The 20,719-nt window shown below is 40.1% G+C and overlaps 1 non-coding gene across 1 annotated transcript; it reads right to left on the reverse strand.

The window, feature by feature from the left end:
* Positions 1 to 5,206: 5,206 nt before the first annotated feature.
* On the reverse strand, positions 5,207 to 5,278 carry TRNAE-CUC (transfer RNA glutamic acid (anticodon CUC)). Its single transcript has one exon. It is a non-coding gene; the product is annotated as a tRNA-Glu (tRNA).
* Between the last annotated feature and the right edge of the window lie 15,441 nt (positions 5,279 to 20,719).

Here is a 20,719-nt window from a genome sequence, read left to right on the forward strand (position 1 = left end):
AGGATATCTGGGCATTCAGCGGATAAAAATAAGTTGTTTCCCAAAAGGCTTGCAGTCTCAGACCACTGAGGGTTGCACTGAACTGATAAGCCAAAAGCTCCAGTTCTCTTCAGTCTTAAAACAATCTGGCAGTGGCCTACTTCTTGCCCTGTTTTCAAGAGATTAGAATCACGGAGAAACAGAGCAGATAGCTAAACTGTTTTATTTTTTATGTCATTTTCAGTTGCTAACCTCCTCCTACCTCTGTCTTCACTGCTGAACTGTAGAACTATAATATTATAACCTTCATTCTCCTATGTATTTCCTCCTTTCTGGCACACAAAGTTCTTTTCACCCAGGATCAATTCCGTGTTATCTTTCTAAATCCTTTCTCGGAACAGCTAAGCTAATGAGAGTTTCACTGCACCTCATGGAAGGATCTATTTCACAAGCAGCGTCCTGTCTTCAGCTATAGGTATTTTAAGAACCAAGTAAGTGTCCACTATGCAGAAGTTTCCACAACATGCGTGACAGCCATTCTAAGCACCTACAAGAAGACTTCTGCTGTATGGAAAATACTCCCATGTTTGAAAACCATGATATAAATTGCCTCTGTTATGGTAAAGCTAAGCCATGTGCATGTCTGTTGTTACAACAAGAACTGAATCACTTAGCCCAGCCTCAAAAGACTTCCTGCAATACTGGTACACCATCGATCTATGGAGAGTACAGAGCTGATATTTTCTTGGTCTTTCTCTAAATATATTGCAAAACAAAGTATCTCCAAAAACCCCCCTCCTCCAGCATGCTCTTCACAAAGCTAATTCACCTGAAAATGTTCAGACTGCTGTCAACAGGAAGCAATAGCAACATACTGCAAAACTCCAAGGAGCTATAATCAGGTGAGAGCTTCTTGTAGTGGGTACACACAACAGAGGAACTGTAGAAGCAGTCTGCAATAATTGTCAGTTCTGATCACCATGGGAACCAAACAGGGGTTTACTTTGCAAAAAACAGACCAGCAGTGACTCATGGACTGCTCAGGAAGCATGATTCTTGAGAATCACTAGACTTGTGTGGGTGACAGGGAGTAACACACTTGTGATGTCACTTCAACCGTAGCCTGATAGAGCAGAGACTCCTCTGCTAGACGTGCAGGAGGGAATCAAGTAAAATCAGCTCTGTGCCTTGGAGTTCATTAGAGAGAAATTTTTGCTGCTGTTTTTCTGCAGCTTAAGTCTCATGTGGACCTTTTGCTATGAGAGGGTTTCACTTCTAGTGAACTAAGTGCTAGTTGAGCTTACAATGGTCTCTACCAGGTCTTCTGCAAACCTCTTAGTGACAGATTTACCCATTGAGTGGCACAGGTTTCTATGTCGCATCCTCTGAACTACGCTGTGAAATGGATGGCACATGCAAGATGGGCAGTATTTCTCTGTGGACTATGTACATGTCAAGAAGTTACATCCTTACAAATAAGCTCGATGTTCCACATTAATAAGAAAGCAAAATAAAGGGACTGTCTCATCAGTGTAATTCAAAGGAGCAGCTGTCTTCAAGGTGAAATGGTTTGTACTACTAGACCAAAATTTACAATCCAACAAAACATTTGGATTGCTTTTCAGCCAATCACAAACTGTTGTTTCAAACCTATGCTTTGATACTCCAAAGGTTTTAAAGATTCAATTGCATGAGTTATGTTAATTCAAACTTAATATTTCTGGGCTGTCATAGAATCTCGTATCGAAGAGTCTGAAGTTATAAAGCCTGAATCCACTGTCTTTGCTAAACTATTTTAACAGGTTCCTCTGCTCTGGATGGAGAAAGAGTGATGACTGCAAAGGAAATGGCATTACAGCCCCAATGTCTAAATGTTTCTGCTTTACAAATGGCAATTCAAGATGTTTTGACATCTTTGACATCTATTCCTTAATAATGAATCTGCTATTCAATGTGTTCTGTTCTCAATTCTCATATTGAGCCATCATTTGAGTGCCTAAATAACCTTCAAGGATGCCATCAAATGCACAGCTGGCATATAGGGTTTCTTTTGTGTTCCTCCTCCTAAAAGCAACAGCCGTAGATTGTAGGTTTTGAAAGAGCAGATATACTAATTTCCCTGTGAAATGTAATGTGCTTTTATTAACAAAGGCTTAAGAAATGCTGCTTACCATAGAGGAATTTTGATGAGCAGGAATTATGTTGAGCAGCAAATTAGTGTCCCATGTGGAATTTGGCCAAGGCAGAATACAATGTCCTGTCACAGTTCCTAGATGTGTGGATTCTTTGGAAAACAGAAGTCAAGAGTCTGAAATCTAAGATGAGGGCATGGTCCCAGCTCTTCAGTTGGATGTGTATAGGCCCACATGGCATAAGTTAATATATTGCAGAGGCTCCAGTCAATGACACTGGGACATCTGTCAGTTGATCAGTAAGATTTTGATACAAAAAGATGCAGAAGAACAAAAAAGTTAAGAAACCACCATGGCCTCCCACACGTTCAAAGGATGAATCATTAAGAGACCAGTTCTGCAGAGTGCTCCACACTTCTCTGCAGCTCTGCACAAGAAAAATTAAGCAATGACATAAACCAAGAAAAAGTAACCTCTGCAACTGTACCAACACCACCTGCTAGAAGCTATTTGTTAAAGATCATCTCTTTCCTTCCTCGAGCCACATATCAGGGTTCAGATGTCAGCAACAAAAAAGTGACATTCAAATTAAGCCTTGGCCAACTCTCTGATGAGTCTTCCCAGCAACTGAAGGATGTTGTTGGCTTTTTAGCACTAGCTGAACTATGATCTATCCAAGGACGACTGGGGCTTTTTCCACTTTGGGAAAGGCAATCAGGTCAGGCATGGGCCCAGCTGCTTTGCATTAAATAAATTAGTGGTGTGCAAATCATTTAGACCATTTGTGGAATAGGTGGTATGGCAACTATGCCCTCATGCTGTGGTAAACAGGTGGGAAGCAAACCTGCATGTTTATTACTCAGTGCTAGCTGAGTTACCTTAGCTTGCAAGAACAAGACTGCAGATGTAATCTATAAACATTCATTCATACAGAGATATTTTAGCACCACCTAAATTCTTCAGTCTAATTTCATCTCAGACTGACATTGAAAGGGTCAAGAATGAGATGCATATTTGTCTTCAGGAGCTAGAAGCCTGAAATTATTGAAAACCCAAAGAGCAGATGTCTAGATAATGCAGTAAATAATGTCACAAATATTTAAGAGAGGGCAATAAATGAATATTTTTAAATACTTTTTACAGGCTTCACAGCAAAGAAACTAATGCTTAAGTTAAAGCCAGAGCTGCAAGTGGTTGTTCACTGGTCTTCACAGATATCAGTGAAATGGATAGGAAGTTCATAGTTCAAAGCTTCACTTCATGTTAGAATTTTCTGGTTTACTTTTCTAATTTTGAAAGAGATCACTAAGCTATTATGATACATTAATGAGGTGTGGGGGTTTTGTTTGGTTGGTTTCTCATGTGCATGCTATATTTAACTATTAAAAAAAGTTTTGCAAGTTATGCAAAAGGCCTTAATAATTTAAATATGTGTTCAGCCATCTGGAATCTATTTTGTGTTCTGTGGGAAACCTAGAGTTCTTACAAACTTTATGAATTTGAAAACCTCCCATCCATTATTTAACACAACAATTATATCACTCGTTCTGTTACAATTTACCATGCTGGAGATGCTTGTGGAGGGATACAAAAGTCTAACAGTGACCAAAAATCCACTGCAGTTCAGGAGGATGCAGCACTACAACTTAGTCCCACTATCTCTATTTTCATGCTATCACTTCACCCTCAAGTTGGAGATGGGACTAAATGACCTTTGGTGTTCCCTTCCAACCCAAAGCTATGATCCTATGTGAGGAAATGTCATTATGGCATTACACAGAACAGACAGAATACGTAACATAGTAATTCAGCTCGTTAGCATTTTTCTCCATGTAATGCTTTATAAAAGGGACAAAGCTGAAGAAAATAAAACCAGACATGTAAATATTGTGATGAAGAACATTTTTCTTATTTAAATAAATTTCCTTGAGCAATATCTCCTTGAAAGGTGAAAATTAAACACAAGTATTTGTCTCACTGTATAAAAGTGACAGTAGCAATTGTCAAGAACCCAATGGTCTTATGCTTATTCCTAAGTCTTCACAGCAAAAATATTAAATTTTTCAATATTACCAAAAAGATGCAGACTTGTCAAATATATTACTCTGAAGTAAATTAACAATTAATTTACAGGAACTACTAAGTGGACAGTAGTAATGGTTTTCTCTAGAAAAAAAGCTATCAAAAATTGTTGGAGAAAATATACGAAGCGTAGCTGATAGCGGATGAAATCTGCAATATGGCCACCAAGAAATAAGTTGCAGATCATCAACGTTAGCTCTTGTGCAGGAACATCCACCACGAGTTCATTAACTTCCTTTTTCACTGGAGAACAGCAGGAGGTTTCCATAATGCAACCATCACAGGAAACATATTCAGCTCTGTACTTCAAGCTTTACCCGTAGTTGGAACTTGGAACAGTTTTGATATTTTGGTGCTCTAATCTCTCTTGCTCTCCGGACGGCTACATAGGTATAAAAATCTTCAGCACAAAGACACTCTCTGTAAAGCACTGGCAACTGGTCTTAGTAGACAACTGTTCAAAAAAAAAGAAGAATGGAAGAAACAGATTTATCTGGACTGATAAAGCAGTACAGTAACTTTCTATATAAAGACCAGAGATAGGTCATGACTAGAAACTGAGAGATCTGTAGTCTATGACCTGCAGAAACACACACACATACACTCATGGAGCTCACAGGACCTTTTGCAGATTTAAAGAGGCTCATGTGTGCAAGTCTTTTTTTTTCCAGCTTGAGGCAGCAGCTAAGCCCTGATCTTGCACCAATGAAGGCAAAGTGCACTTTCAACTATTGTGAACAGCAAAAAATGTCAAGTGATTGGTTCTACCCCACATCAGGCATTTAACTGAAGCACTTGGACAAGGACCCAATTAACATAGCCTCTGTTCATCAACCTTGGGTGGAAAGCCCCAACATCATAAAGGTGCTTCAGTCTTGTAGATACATACATAGAACAAACCAGGTTGGAAGAGACCTTCAAGATCATCGCGTCCAACCCATCAATCAATCCAACCCACCTAAACAACTAAACCATGGCACCAAGCACCCCATCAGGTCTCCTCCAAAAGCAGCTTCCCTAACCGGGAATCGAACCCGGGCCGCGGCGGTGAGAGCACCGAATCCTAACCACTAGACCACCAGGGAAATGTCAAGGATGATACTGTTCCTAGATTAGACATCTTGGCCAATTTACTGAAACTGGGTGTGTTGACCAGCTGAAGGCCTTCCTGTCCATGAGTGCTCCTAGCAAGTCCATGGAGCTTTAACCATTCACATGTTTAAAGATAATTGGTCTATGCGTGTCCTGCTCTACTAGGCCTGCTTTCAGCACCAGAACCAGCCAGAACTGTTTCTTGTGCTTCAGCTATATCAGGAAAGGGCTCTGCTTCCTATGGAAATTGTTAGCAGCTTCATTATTTCTTCACAGGCTGCACATCAAAACAGTTCCCTTTTGAAATCTGTCAGTGTTTACTTAATTTGAATTCTGGATGGAAGCTTAGCTTATTTTTCTTCAGACATGACCTTGTAGTTAGTTAGTTGAAGCTCTTAAATCAGGAATAAAGTCTATACATTTTCACTGTCTTGTCCTGGACAGTGGAGAAAACCCTCATGGATTCCTCCCTAGCAAGAGGAAAGCTCCAGTACATTACTTAGCAAGTGCCTCACTTTGGTTTTCAAGGTTCTCCCCAAAGTTAAGAAGATGTTTTCAAACTGCAAACTACTTATTCTTGGGAACAGCTTTGTCTTTACAGATGCTGGTCTACAACACTGCTGATGCATCTCACCTCTTGTAGGATTATATAGTACTCAGAGAGAGTACATAGTACTGCTGTAGGACTAGATGTAGTGTGATTGAAGGTGAAAACAAGTATATTTGATTTTTATTCATTTCCAAAGGGAGTTTCCTTGCTTCCCAACTCTCACCAAGGACATGACTTTGCCCACTTCCTAGCTTATGTCTGCACCAACACCAACTGGTTCATGGGCCAGCCTTCAGGAGGGTCACACTGCAGATGGAAAATAGACAAAGCAATTCCCAGACCACCTAAGAGCAGCACAGGGAGCACTGCCACCTTGTTTCTGTTCAACAAATAACATGCCAAGCACATAGTGTTAATCAAAACATACGGTACCTCCACCTGCTGGCATCTTGATATGTTTATTTCCTTCTAATCTAATTAGAAAACAGAAGGAAAAAAGATGGTTAAAACATTGCAACATGTTTAGAACACATTGTAAAAAAATCATGCAATAGCAGTACTACTGTTTCAAAACCAGCTCCTATTATTTAGGTTAATAGTGTTATTTTTTCCTTCTTCTTTTTCTTTTATTTTGTAGCAAATTTTAGATGCACCAGTCAGTGACTAAACTCTGCACTTCACATATGTGACAGCAGCATTTTGTTGTATTCTATCTAAACACCATTACACGATTTCATAATTGCATGTTTATGACATGCCTATTAAGTACCAATAAACCTAATGCTTTTTCCCCCTCCCCACTGTTCAAAAAGATCACATGGAGAAGAAACAGCTTCCACTGGGTTTCATATAAGAACAGAAATAAACCTGAAAGCAAGCACTTACTAACTGTTATTACTGGAATTCAGCACCATGCAAGTAAACACCTTCAAAACTAAAATTAGCACTGAGGCTTTGTAAGTGCATCTATCACAGCCTCTTAGTCCTACCAGGGTTTTGTTTTCTTTGAATTTGCAGAGCACTCAGCGTGTTGAGAAGCTGCTCAGAAGACAATGTACCACATCGTCAATATCTGCTCTTGGATCCTTCTGCAACAGTGTGTTAAAATTTAACTAAATGGGAACAATCACTTTAAAGATTATAAATAGCCCCACTGCCTTAAGAGGCTTCAAGGCTAGCCAGTCTGCCTGAAATAATAATTGATTTTTTTAAAGGAAACACATCCTACTAGACAAAAATTAAACTGAGAAGGAAGGAGAAATGCAATACACAACCTTTCACTACCTTTCGGCACAGCTTTCGTCTGACTGGAAACCACAGCAGCTGCGTCGGATGGCAGGCCAACATACACACCACCATAGTTCCTGATTTAAAGAAACCATTTAAGAGACATCAGAGCTTAATTGCAATACTTGTCCATATAGTGTTGATATCATACAGCAGCATTACAAACACCATGGATGGTCAGAGCAGAGGGCACCTCTGCACAAACATCCACAGAAGAGCCTTCCTTTCCCATGACTATGGGATAAGTGCACATTAAGAACTATTCACTCACTAATATAGTGCCAGGCAAAAAAAATCCACAACCAACCCTTGAGGGTGTCTGTTACTCTTAAGTAGGACCCAAGCCTGTGAAAGTAGTTATCTATCATGCAAGTTTCTAATACTTCTCATTAAATCCTGACTGTCTTGTAAAAATAAGCCCCACCTCCCCAACTTCTTCTAAACAATAAACAGAGCCAAACTGACAGTAATGTTTGACACTGGGACCACTAAAACACCTCACTTCAAACAACACACTGTTGAAACTGCACTTTGACCGCTCCTCATAATAAATAAGACCTCCACATCCCTGCTTAGGGCCACATTTGGAGAAAACTGCTAGTAGGAAGGAGCATGAGGTTGTTAGGTACTTTCATAGCCCAACCCTCTCCACTTTATGGCCTTGCAGAGTGTACTTTCTGCTTTTCATGCAGGCTGCAGAGCCAGAGACTGATGCAGGAAGGTGAAAAACTGGGTGCTTAAGAGCCTCTGCTGTGCCTGGAGCTAATTTCAGAGTCACCCATTATCCTGCTCTGCCCCCTTAGGTGCCAAATTAATCACATCTCCTCAAGCCCCCAGGGCTCTAGTTGATTTCTCATTTGTTTGATGACAGAGCCATACTTTGATTTCCAGCCCAGTGGAGATCTCCCACAAGTGCTAACAATGTCTTCTGTGGTGGGACAGGTGTGAAGGCACAGCTCACTGGCCCTTGCTGTGCACATAAAGTACTGCTGTGAGATAATGTGCTCTTCTTGTCACAAAGATTCCCCCTCTCCTCAGATGACTAACTGGGAGGGGGAACTCATCAATACTGGGCTCTGTGTGAGGTCTCCTTTTTTTCTGTGCCCCCCCTCTCCCCCCTGCTTTGGTGGTATTGGTGGGAATTAAAAGGAGGGAAGCAAGGATGTACATCTGGCAGCAGAACTAACTGCAGCCTGTTGCAAATAAAGCCAACCCCAGTAAACACCTACCTCCTTTTGTCATCATCTGATACGGATTCTTCTGCTCTGTAACATCAAAAGATACAAAGCATATTAGTAAGTTGTTTCTTTCAGGTACTCCACAACCATCTGGGTAGATTGAGGAGCAAGGGGAGAAGGGGATTATTATTGACCCCAGTTGACAATTCAATAAAGTACTCCCACAGGAAGAAAAAGAGTGACAATTTTCCAATCTAATGCACAGAAGAAAGAAAAGAATTGAGAATAGATGCAGCTTACTTTTCCTGACCCTGACAGTGATGCCTGAAAGTAGTTTTGAGACCTGAAACAGGTAAATCAACACCTTTCCTGAGCGAGTCCCCACACTGCTCCATACTTAACAGGAACATAGAGGCTCTGCACACAGCAGGAACACATCTGGGCTGCTATTCCACCAGAAAAGGACTGGAAGAGACTGGGCATCCATGTTGGCCAGCAGCTGAGGATGAAAAAAAGGGAAGCTTTCACAGTAGCTGTGCCAAAAGATGTTACAGAGCCTTTCCATAAAATGAAGTGCTGTGATTCCCGAAGTCAGAGTTATTTACAAAGTTATCTACTAATCCTTTATAAAAGGGCAGTTACTTGTCTTTTACCTTTAGGTAAAAAACACAGGTCAGACTAGATCCATAGTGAGTCACTGAGGGTTGACTGCTCACACGGAAATTCCATCCCGTGTAGCTGAACCAGAGCAGAAGGTAAAGTAATCAGCATCAATAAAAGCAAACATAGTGTGGAAAAGATAAAAAATGTGTGCTTAAGTCCCTGAAGGTATGATGCCTGTGCTGCAGTCCCAGTCTGTGCCCCAGCATCCATCTTCACACAAATCACTCACCCATCTTTGATTAAATATTTGGACTTTGAGCTCTGCTTGCATGGTTGGGAATGGATCCAGGACAGCAGCTGCACGTAAGCTAGGGCTGCAACCTACCAACCTAGTGATAAAAATAGACACAAGATAACCTGAGTGCTGTTAAATACACAGACATCCTTCACTCCTTCCTTACCAGCTGAGGACAACTGCGACAGCTGCCCAAGAAGGAATCTTGCACTGCAGCTGCTCAGGGAGCCATGAGAGATGGCCACAGTGGTACCTGGGGAAGGCTGCAAACAGCAAAGGGGGCACCATGACCCAAGGAGGGCTCTGCTGCAGAAATGCTCATGCACAGGCTGTTTAACCAGGTATCCTCACCTGAATGTTCCCACTTAAGGGCCAGCTCCCTGGAATGGGGGCAATGCAAGGATACTCTCCAAGAGCTGATCCATAAATTTCTGATCTGCTCCCCAGCCAACAAAACTGAGAGCTGGCCTGTATCCAGCATTAGGGCTAAATCCATACTGTAGCTTTGAAGGGCATTTCTGAACTATGATCTTGAACAATATATTATGTAATTTATTTATTCTAAAAGGAAGGTGTGTCTACTGTTTAATCATCAAGGCTGTATGCTCTTACTGACCCATGAAGTCAATGGGATTTTGACCTGAAGAGAAGAAATCTTGTGGCAAGTTTTAAATGCAAGAAAATGCCCATTAAGCCTCAGTCAGCATTTTCCTGGGAAGGTAGTAAATACCTTAAAAATACTGTTGCAAGCTGGAAATCATCCTACACTTATCTTTTTTCTAAGCAGTAGAACATTACCAACTACCCTTTCTGCATCACCATAGAGAATAAAGGTTTGGGATAAGACTAAGTATGCTGCAGTGCTGCTAAACGACATTCATGCAGAACACAGTGAGCGGGGCAAACCTCTTCATGTGCTGTCTTAGACTAGATCTTACCACTCAAGACACTAAGCAACAAGAACCTCACTCTTTTGCCCCCTTGCCACTTCTCCCTGGAGGCACTAGTGCCATTTCAAATGGCATTTCCCACCTCCTCTGACCCCACGTAGCCTAAGCCAGCTTGCAGTCCTCATGCGTGCAGCCAGAAAAGTGCAGAGACCACTTTCCTTGAGGACTGTGAAGCTGCTCTGGGGGCCAACTCCAGCTGAAGAAAGCTAAAACCTGTGTGTATCCATGGGTAGAAATGAGGCCTATGTTTTCAGCCAAAAAAATGACACCCCTTTAAGAATGGGACTTTGGGTGCCAAAAGATCACAAACAATCATTGCTGTTGAACCAACTGAACATGTCACAGGATTGAGTCTCATACAACTGGAAACACTTTCTATAATCCAGATTAACCATTATCCAGAGACAAGAATCCTTTAAAGGCACTGCCAACTTCACACACAGCTCAAAGCCTCTAAAGTGAAGTTGCAAGAGTAAGAATCAATACTGTCCCAACAGGAAATTAAGTGTTTTAAGAAGACTCTACTAGGCAAAAAGGTTATTTTTGTCTGTTCTAGAAATGTTTTCTAATGGAGCATCCCTCGACCATTATTATCATTCTCTCACTAAAATATATAATTCAGGTCTATGATTAAGCACATTATTTTTTAAACATTTTGCTTCCTTCCCCCTTAGTAGCTACAAATCAAAGTCTAATTTTGCAATATTTTTCCTCTTAAATGTGCAACACCAAATATAGTCTGGGATCGTGCAGGCCACAGCTCTTGGGCTGGTTGATGACTGGGTACAATCTGTTGTGGTTCTGCTAGGAAAGAGGAGGTGAGTGGAGACAGGAGGAACATGAAAGTGTGAAAGGGAAAAGAAAGAAAAAAAAAATCTGGTGATGGCACTTAAAGAAACCATTTTGCCTCCATTTCTGGGAACTGCTTTCTAAGCAGCATGGGAAGGAATGCTGCTCCAGTTTATGCATTACACACATTTACACACCTCTTGCCTTCACATGCTGTAGCTTAAGGCCTCATTTGAAAGATGTCCACTGATTTCATATGTTTGAACATCCAGATGTCAGCTGAGCTTTGTGGAAGGTGCTGCTTCTGTGCCCAGACTGTGTGAACATAGGCAGCTGCAGGGAGCAGAATTACAACACTCAGCTTCATGGAGATGAGAATGGAAGGACGCTCCTTTGGTTTCAACAGTGCTCCTATTGCCATATCTCTCAGACTTAAGAGAGAGCATGGGAATACAGGAGTTTTTTTTCTATGTCCCTTTCTACCTCCACTGTGAGACTCTAGCTTCTTATTAAATCAGGGATAAAGGAAGAACACTATAAAAATGATCATTAAATATTTCTTTTAGAGAGTCCTCCAGGAGGAGCAAGCTAGGATAAACTTTTCTGCACCAGGAATAGACCATGAAAGGAACTTGGCAGTCTAATATACTTTGTGCTGACTTGCTGCCATGTCATTACATCTTCCACTAGACATTGTTGACACCTACTAGAGAGGCACCAGGAGCACGTTTTTGAGCAGGTAGTGTAGGTGGAGTCCTGTAGCCAGTAGGCAGATCTAACAGCAAATCCACATAACAGCATTCTATTTTCAGCAAGAATAAGTGTTTCTTTTGGTAAGGATTTTTCTGTCCCAAGAGGCTTCCTGTCATCCTCCTAAGTCTGAAAAACACTAATGTTTTAACTGTCAGTTTTCACACCAGTCAGTCCTGTGTCCATTTGAGGGCAAAAGAAGCTGCCATTTTTCACATAGTATTTTAAATATCAAATGACAGGCATTCACATTAATTCATTCCATCCACATCATTCTTACCACAGCTTTTATGATTTTGTTTATGCCAAGCATTATATAGATTCTTTCTAGCTGTCCTTAATAGTCCCACCAGAAATTTTTCACTAAACTTTGCACAAATGACAGTCTACTTCTCAGTTTCTCAGTATTTCTTGGGAACAAGGGTTTGTCATTTTTATTTGATGGATTTCTTCCCCATAACAAGCTTTAACTGCTCTATCCTTTCCTTCCCAGTGTTACTAATCTTCCTCTGAACTTAGCTGCACTTTGAGTATCACAGGCTTTGCATTATCTCCTAGCAGGTACTTCACCCCTCTCATATATAAGCTTTTCCAGCTAGCAGTGATGTACTTCCCTTTTTCAGTGCAGCAAAAGCATTTGCTGAACTTGGCCAACAAATTCACCATTGACTGGAGAGCTGGAGTACACAGGGAGAGATTTCGGCTGGATGTTAGGAAGAAGTTCGTCATAGAAAGCGTGATTGGCCATTGGAATGGGCTGCCCAGGGAGGTGGTGGAGTCACCATCAATGAAGGTGTTTTGGAAGAGAGTGGATGGGGTGCTTGGTGCCATGGTTTAGTTGATTAGATAGTGTTGGATGATAGCTTGGACTCGATCTCAAAGGTCTCTTCCAACCTGGTTAATTCTATTCTATCACGTTCCCAGATTGTATGTACATCTTGCTGTCATGCTGCCTATAGTCTCATAGCACTCTGTGTAGGAAGATCATATCATTATCTCTATCTTACTGATGGAGAAAAAAAAAAAAAGAGGCTCAAAGGGCAAAGTAGCTTCCTCAATGTCACCTGAGAAGGTTCAGAGCAGGATCCAGCCCTCAGTCCTTTCACCCAGCTGCTCACTCCAGGAGATTATGGTGCCTTGGCAATGAGTTGCCGTCAAGAAACAAGAAGTCTCTTGAGTTAAAATAACAAGAATCTTCAAAAAGTGTGCTGTAAGGACAGACATACCTAAATGCTTTCTGAACCAGAACTAATATGACTGAAATGTGACAGAAAAATGTGGCTTTTTTAAGAAGAGTTTTTTAATACTTAGCTGATAGAAGTGAAAAGTTGTAAAATAAAAATCATGCATGGCTCTATAATGTTACTTAACACAAATTGTTTATTTCTATGAAAATAAAGGTTTCTTGGCATTTTAGTTTCTTTGTAAAAATCTGCTGTTAAATATCAGAATGATTGATTTAGGACTTCTCAGGTCATAACTGTCATTCCTCATTAACAGATCCGAGTTTCTAATGTCTGATGAGAAGGCTCAACCATGCTGTTACATAGGTTGTTTGGCTGGCTCCATTATACTTACCTGAATGAGTAACAGTTCCAGGATTGACCCCTTCACTTTGTCTGCACTAGTAATTAGGGGTTTTCCTAAGTTATCCTGCTCCTTTTTTGAAACATGACAGATGATCTAACACTTAATAAGTAGGATGTTCCCAGTTTAATTGCTAAAGCCTGGCCCTAAAAATTCTTACACACGAATGTACTTCCACAGATACTTCTAAGCACGGGGGGGGGGGGGGGGGGGGGGGTGTGAAAGAAAACAAAACAAAAGACACCACCACACCATCTAAATTAATAATTTACCAGTGCTTGTAATTTTGAAATTTAGAACTACCAAAATGCAAAGAGGGAAATGCAGTTCTAAGTAATTCACTTAAATTATCTAAATGGAACAACAACGAAGATGCTAATATATATTAAAACCAGTGGGTTTGTGTATATGGTGCCGACAGCATGGGTTTTGCAGGCTGTACCAAGAGGTTCTTTATAAGCTTGCCTTCTGTAATTTATTGTCTGACACTGCAAACCCAGAAAAGAGTCTATATGGGTAACACAGATCTCAAGTGTATCTGTGACAACAGCATTCATCTGCCAAGTGAGACCTATCGTTAGTTCTCAGCCAACCTCTGTAACAGCACAAACAAGCCTGTTGTTAAGCTCTTCTATCCACTTATCTAACTTGACTCTTCCATCTAATTAGAGTAGATGTTCTAAATGAAGCAAATAAAACTGAAGAATGTTCCTGCTGCATAACATGAAAATCTTTCCTAGGTCCCTCACTTTCAAACTCTAGTAGAAAATGCCAATTATATCAATTAGAAGAAAGCAAGACCTCAGGGGGGCTGCTTTAATGCTTTCTTTTGATAAGAAAAGTAATTTATGGCTGAATAAAGCATTTCCTGAATATGTTTGCATCAGAAATGAAAAATCATCTGAGAAATGCTTATCTTTTGCTGCTACTTTTCTGAAAGCCAGAAGTTGGCAAGAGGCAACAGGACAAACAGAGGTGAAGACCTTACACATTTAGAGACAAACAGGATGGGTAGGGCTCCCCTCTGCTGCTCAGTGTCAAAGATAAGGAAGATACAGAGAACATCAAGACAAGATGGGTACTTTGAAAAGAATATCTGGATGGACTAGCAGGTCTCTTGCAGAGAGGGTAAACTTGCCTCAATGGCACTTAAATGTCTCAGGGCTTGCTGAAAATATACGTGGCTGCCTCATACAATGACATGCTCTTTGGAAAAAGACATACTGGTACCTTACAGGGAAGAGTAGTCTGAAGTAACATGACTGTCCCTGGGAGACTACTCCCTCAAGAGAAGTAGAGAAAAGACATTTTTCTTAGAGAAATAAGGGAAGGGATCTGTAGAAAAGTAAACAAGACATGAAGTTGTTTTGTGGACATGGAAGCTGTCACTAAAGACAAACATCTAGTGGCATTGATTATATGCTAGGAGCCATACAAATCATGTATGACTAAATCTAGTATGAGGCTAGTAAGACTGAAGGTAAGTCCAGGGTTACCTCTTTGAAAGAATAAAGTACTTACACATCCTTCGTAGTCCCAGTGGCACCTAGAATGGCAGGAGGGAAAAAAAAAAAGAGTGCATGTTTACAAGATAATGGCATAATCCTCTAAACCAACTGATAGCACAAGCATTTTTCTGCCATTCTGCCCTAAGCAACACAGAAATAGCAAGAGAAATTTTCTGCTGTTAGAGAATAGGTTTCTCGTGATCATCTAGTTTATCCTGAATGATTATCTATACTATCCCGCTTAAATCTGGGCCAGATTCACAGTTGGTGAAAGTGATGCTGCTTCTGGAACAGTGCCCAGCTGAAGTTACTCAGGATGAGAGCAGTAGAAGATAAAATTCTATGTGCTTCCTTTTTTCAGCCTTCTGGCAGTTTTGTCTGGTTCAAAGTTGCTTCAACTAACTCCTGTTACTCCTGGATGACTGTTCCTTTTGCCTGCAAAATGCTGACAGATAATCAAAGTTTTATAAAACAACTAGACAGAAGTAATAGAAGCACTGGGACACAATCCATCCAAAGTCCCAGACATCTGAAGAGTTCAACCACCCTTCCATTCATCTTGCTCTTTAGCAAACAGCAACATGACAAAAGCTACTACATAGCTACCTCATTGCTGTGATGGATATTTCATTTTTGGTGACTCAGATGTTTCTTGTTAGGAGAGGAACAGTCACTCAAGTACAAACTCTTTCCTGTTCCTCCCAAGCTATTAATGCCATGTTGCTACTGCTGGTAAATCATTCAGTTGATTAACCAGCAAATTATCCCTTCTATTAATTACACAAGCCGGGCTAGACACTACACAATCTTTCACTTCTCTTTCTTCTTTCTCTCAGGACTTAGCTGGAAGAGGTTATCTGAGCTCGCCCTGAAGGAATAAATTGCCAATCCAGAAGATGTATGTATTTGGAGGTAGGTTGGTGTTTTTTCAGCCATGGCACATCATTTCTCAAAAAATATTTTTGTTGCTGAAAAATGTCTGTAAATAGCAAATGTCTTTTATTTCATTGTGATGTTTAAGGATGTGCCTTCTGCATCCTTATTTTAAACACAGAGAGGAAGAAACAGTCCTGTAAGGCCCTCCAGAGCTGTCTACCTGGATGAATGACAGGAAACAACTCACTTTACAGCTAACTCAAACATGACATCACTTCCAATTGCTATGACTTGACTATCCCTCTTTTTCCCAGCAACAGCATAGACTAGACTTGTATTGCTTAGAGAGTCACCGAAATCTCCATGCAGCTATGCGTCTGCAGAAACTCTTAAACTAGTGGAAGTACCTCTATGCACATTAAGTTCAGATCCTCACTTTAAAACTTTATTATTTTCTAAGACTTTTTGGCTTTATAGGGCATGTCTGCATAGTACTACATATAAACTCCACAAATTAACTGTGTCCAGGTAGAAGGCTGGCATTGCAGTGCTGCACGCAAGATCAGTCTCCGCTGATCTAGGGAGATGCTTTCTGCTACCAAGGCTAGTTTATTCAATCAGCTCAGCTATGTGTCTTCAGGGCAAAGCCTTACACATCTATATAGAGTCCAGGCATCAGCAACACCTCAGGCAGCACATGTTTTGAAAAGCCTTGCTCCATTGCTGTAGCCAGCAGGATTTATTTATTTGTTCCTGGAAGAAACTTTCCCTGTGCTGTGCCTGTTCTGCACTAGAAGCACAACTTCTTCATTTACTCAGCCTAAGCTCACCACACACAAACGCAGTTTCCCCCCAAATGTTCGTGGTCCTTTGTGAGGCCTTTGCCAAGCCCTTTCTGAGTCTGAGCCGAGGCCTAAGTGCTTTGGAACCTCATGTGAAAAAACTAATGCCTTCCTTGCATGAAGTTTACCAAAAGTAAAAAGCATTAAATATCCAAACTGAAACCTCAGCTGAAGGAGTAAAACTGTGTGTCTACAGTACTGTTACATTTTCCAATGGAGATACTCAAGTTCCAGTCAACCACCAGGTACGCTTCAATGCCATACCTGTATCCAACACCATATCCATCTTCAGTGCATTACAGTACACATACATTCAGTTTGTTTTCTATTGTTGATGTAAGCACAAAACCTCAGGTTATCCTTGCTTCCACTGATGGGATTCCACTGATTTCAGTGGTATTGTTTCTCATTCTCACTAGCAAAAGTGAAAGGAGAATTTGGTCCAAGTTCACCTAAGTACAACTACATACCTGAATATAGAGCTGATCTGAAAATATTTCCAGGTCACAAAGCAGTTTTCTTCCTGAGCTTGCAAATGAACATCAGTTAGGTGGTCCATAAGTATCTCTATGTAAAAATTCATGTTTTCTTCATTAGAGAGTCTGAACACTACTTGTACATAGATTTTGTTTCACAAGGAACCCCCACAGCATTTCAGTTTGTATATGGTTTGGTTTGAGTCTAATCCATTTACTCTCACTCATTACTTCACTGACACATTTCTCTAACTCTTCCATGTTTAGTGAGCAACATATTATTTCAGTGCTACTCAGTTCCTCCTGACAGAAGTTCAGCCAAAGAATCCTGTTTACTACTAATTCATGAACAGTGCATAGCTGTTCCACAGCAACAAGGCTTAATGCTTTTTGTCACCATAATGTTTTAGATACATGACTTGAGAAAGGCTTCACATATTTGAAAGCTTGACCATTTGTTCCCACTTTATCAGCTTGGCTTAAATAACAGAGGTAGCACTTAACCCTTGTCTCAACAGGCTCATGCTGTTTTGGTTTCCCAAAGCCTGCTTGACCTCAGCAACATATGGAGAGGTAGCCAGATAGCTGTATCCACCAAAATACAGGCAGTACTCAATTGTCCCGAATGACCTCTCTGCTCACAACATCTACAGAACAGGACCACAAGTGCATTTTGGCATTTTAGAGCTGCAAGAGAAGAAAGAAAAGTGCAGCCTGCAGAACAAAAGAGGCCCATTTAGCCATAGAAGGCTCTGGGTCCAAATGATTACAGAACAAAAACATCCTGTCTAGAGTAGTAGAGCCACAATCCCTCAAAAAAAGCAGTAGCATTTGAACAGTCGCAAAGAAAGAGAGCCAAGAATGTATCCCAAAGTGTCTTCTATTTGGTGAGAGGGTTTTGCACTTCCAAAACACCAGCAGCTTGTTATTGTCAGGTCTGCAGGACTTCAAGTAAATGCAGGACAAACAAAAGATGGTTGAAAGACACTGATAGCCACAGACATTTCTCCGGGCTGAGAAATGCATCATGAGCAAATGTGGAAGATAAAAACATGAAAAACTGAGAGGCAACCACATACATGAGTTAAAAACGTGCATATAAACACACCAGTATCTGACTTCAAAGCAGATTATGAAATATTTTCCTATTAATTTTTAATGAACAATTTCCTACGATACTTTCTTGCAAATGCTTTAAAAGGGGACAAAAAGCAAATAAAAGCCTCAAAATCGCAGATACACATGTGCAACAGTTAAGATGGTGATTGAGTTTTCTATTGTAGGCCCCTTTCTGATTTGCTCCAGGAGACAGCAATATAGATCCATGGCCTAACACCAATTAATTTACTCTATTTATACCCCAGTGTAACCAAGGACAATGATATCACCTTACTTCAAATTGATTACTTCTTCAGGCAGCTCATCAGGTGGCAGTTCTGTACGTAGGTTTGAACTGGGCAAACATTAATTTTAAGGATTTCTTGAATTTTAAATAGAATGGTAGAATGGTTTCCTGGACATTCCATCAAACCTGAAGTTAATAAAACTGTTTAAACTTGGTGTGAAAGTTCTTCTTCATCATAATTTGGCTACATTTGAAGCTCTCCACAGACTAACAGCTTATTCTGTATAATTAAATTAAGGCGAGACTGTCAGCCTCCACTGAGTGCCATAATTTAAGGTGCTGTCATTGCTGCTACAGCTGATACAGAAAGGAGAAGGAAGTTAAAAATTATTAGTGAAGCAACACTAGAATGAAGGGAAATGCCTTAACTCAGAAAAAGATATATATATATAAAATGTTTAAGGGCACATTTTAAAATGACGAAACCAGAAGAGCTATTTTGGAGCATTTATAACATCAGGAAATAACATGAAAGAAGGATATGTAAAGTGAGGTTAAAAAAACCCCAAATCAGCAAAATAGTAATTTTTTTTTAATATTCTATGGGCAATGGGAAATTTTTTTAAAATAAGTATAAAATTATAGCTAAGACACAAAATAACATTATCCTTAAGTGACTTAAGAAGGATATGTATACACCAGTTTACTGGGGTAACAGAAGTTGCCATTTCTCAACTGAGGAGCCTCTTCTCAGTGTCTGGTGCTCTGAAAGGATACACTCTGAGTAATATTGGTGTTCTGGAGTACTGCACCAGAGACAGAAATGCTATTCTAGATCATGTCTATTAGTTTAGATCTTTGAGACCATAGGGCTAATAGCTCCTCTGATGTCATTCTAGCTGTGCAATAGAAGATAATGATATTACCTGAACTATCATTACACATACATCTGCTTAGGAAAAAATGAGTTAGGCTACAATAGAAATTTTAGCAGAGTAAGAAAGTGGGGACTAGTGTAACATATCTAATATATTCTACAAAGCATGCTACAATATTATCCTTAGTCATATCATACGACAGAGTGTGTTACAGGTTAATTATGTGTTATGTACCTCTAGCTTTGACATTACTGACTGCAGAATAGTCATAACTTGAGCATCAAAGATGTAGTCATGCTGCACAAAGCACAAAATTAATTTGTGTTTACACAATATTAACATCTTTTGGGAATACATAAAGAGTTACACTTTCCTTAAGAGCTCTAGTATTCCTTCCCCTAAAAATAATTTTGTCTTTATTAGACACGCTTTGTAAGGAACACTATATTGAGAAAAAAAAAATCATACCACACATGACTTTTCTTTTATTGCCAGTTGTGGTTTATTACCACAACATAGACCTGACTGACAGTGGTGAGAATGAGAAATGAACTTTTCAGAGCTGTATTTGCTTTGGAAAAAGCCTATCAGGGCTACAGTAATAATTCCATTATATTAATTTTGTGCTTCTTATGGTATTGTTTTTTTATCTCTGCTAAGCCATTGGAGATCTGAGGATTATTTCTAAACAGCATGCAAAATGTTGTCACAAAATGCATTATGTCACATAAATGTATTATGAGTAACAGTACTGGTAAGCTAAACTACCAAAGGGACTCTGCCTTCCCTAACAATAATTCATGAATCTACTAGACAAACCCTGTTGAAAATAACTGCCTGCAATGCAACACTGAACATGTTTATTTGAACAAACTTCCAGTTTAACATAGTTCACTAAATACAACAGCTGCCAGAGTTTGTTTGTTTGACCTTTACCCATTTGTAGCCTGGTACAGAGTGGCCAGATCAACATTTATTGAGAAGCTACCACAATGGGACTAATAACTACAAGTTTTCCTCTGCATTCTCTGATACTCTGACACTCTTACCCAGCAAACAGATCCAGCACATGAACAAGCATCATCCCAGCAGTATGAAACCATGCTGGTCGTGTACTGAAACAACTTCCAGTCACAGCAATACAGGAATCAGCTTTCTTATTGGACAGAATATACATGTGCAAACAGAAGAGATCTAGTGTGTGTTGGAAGTTCAAGCAAATCTTTGTGGATGGGAGGCCACATGGTACCCAATTTATAATAATTTCACAGAAATCAAGCAAGAAATAATGGTAGAAAAGCTTCCCCTTCCCCTCTAAGTGCAAAGTGAAGGGTTCAGAGGATAAACCAGCAACACAACATGCAGACATACACACACAGATGTACAACTTAGTGTGAATGCTGATGCCTTCTCCAAGTGATGTACCCAATTCTTTGAATCAGGACTAGCACCACTGTAGCTCTGGATAAAGTAAATCCAAACACTAAGGGATGGAGACCAAGTAATTCTAACAAGTTCAG

The sequence above is a fragment of the Dryobates pubescens genome, chromosome 15, assembly GCF_014839835.1.
Source record: "Dryobates pubescens isolate bDryPub1 chromosome 15, bDryPub1.pri, whole genome shotgun sequence".
In the NCBI taxonomy this organism is placed as follows: domain Eukaryota; kingdom Metazoa; phylum Chordata; class Aves; order Piciformes; family Picidae; genus Dryobates; species Dryobates pubescens.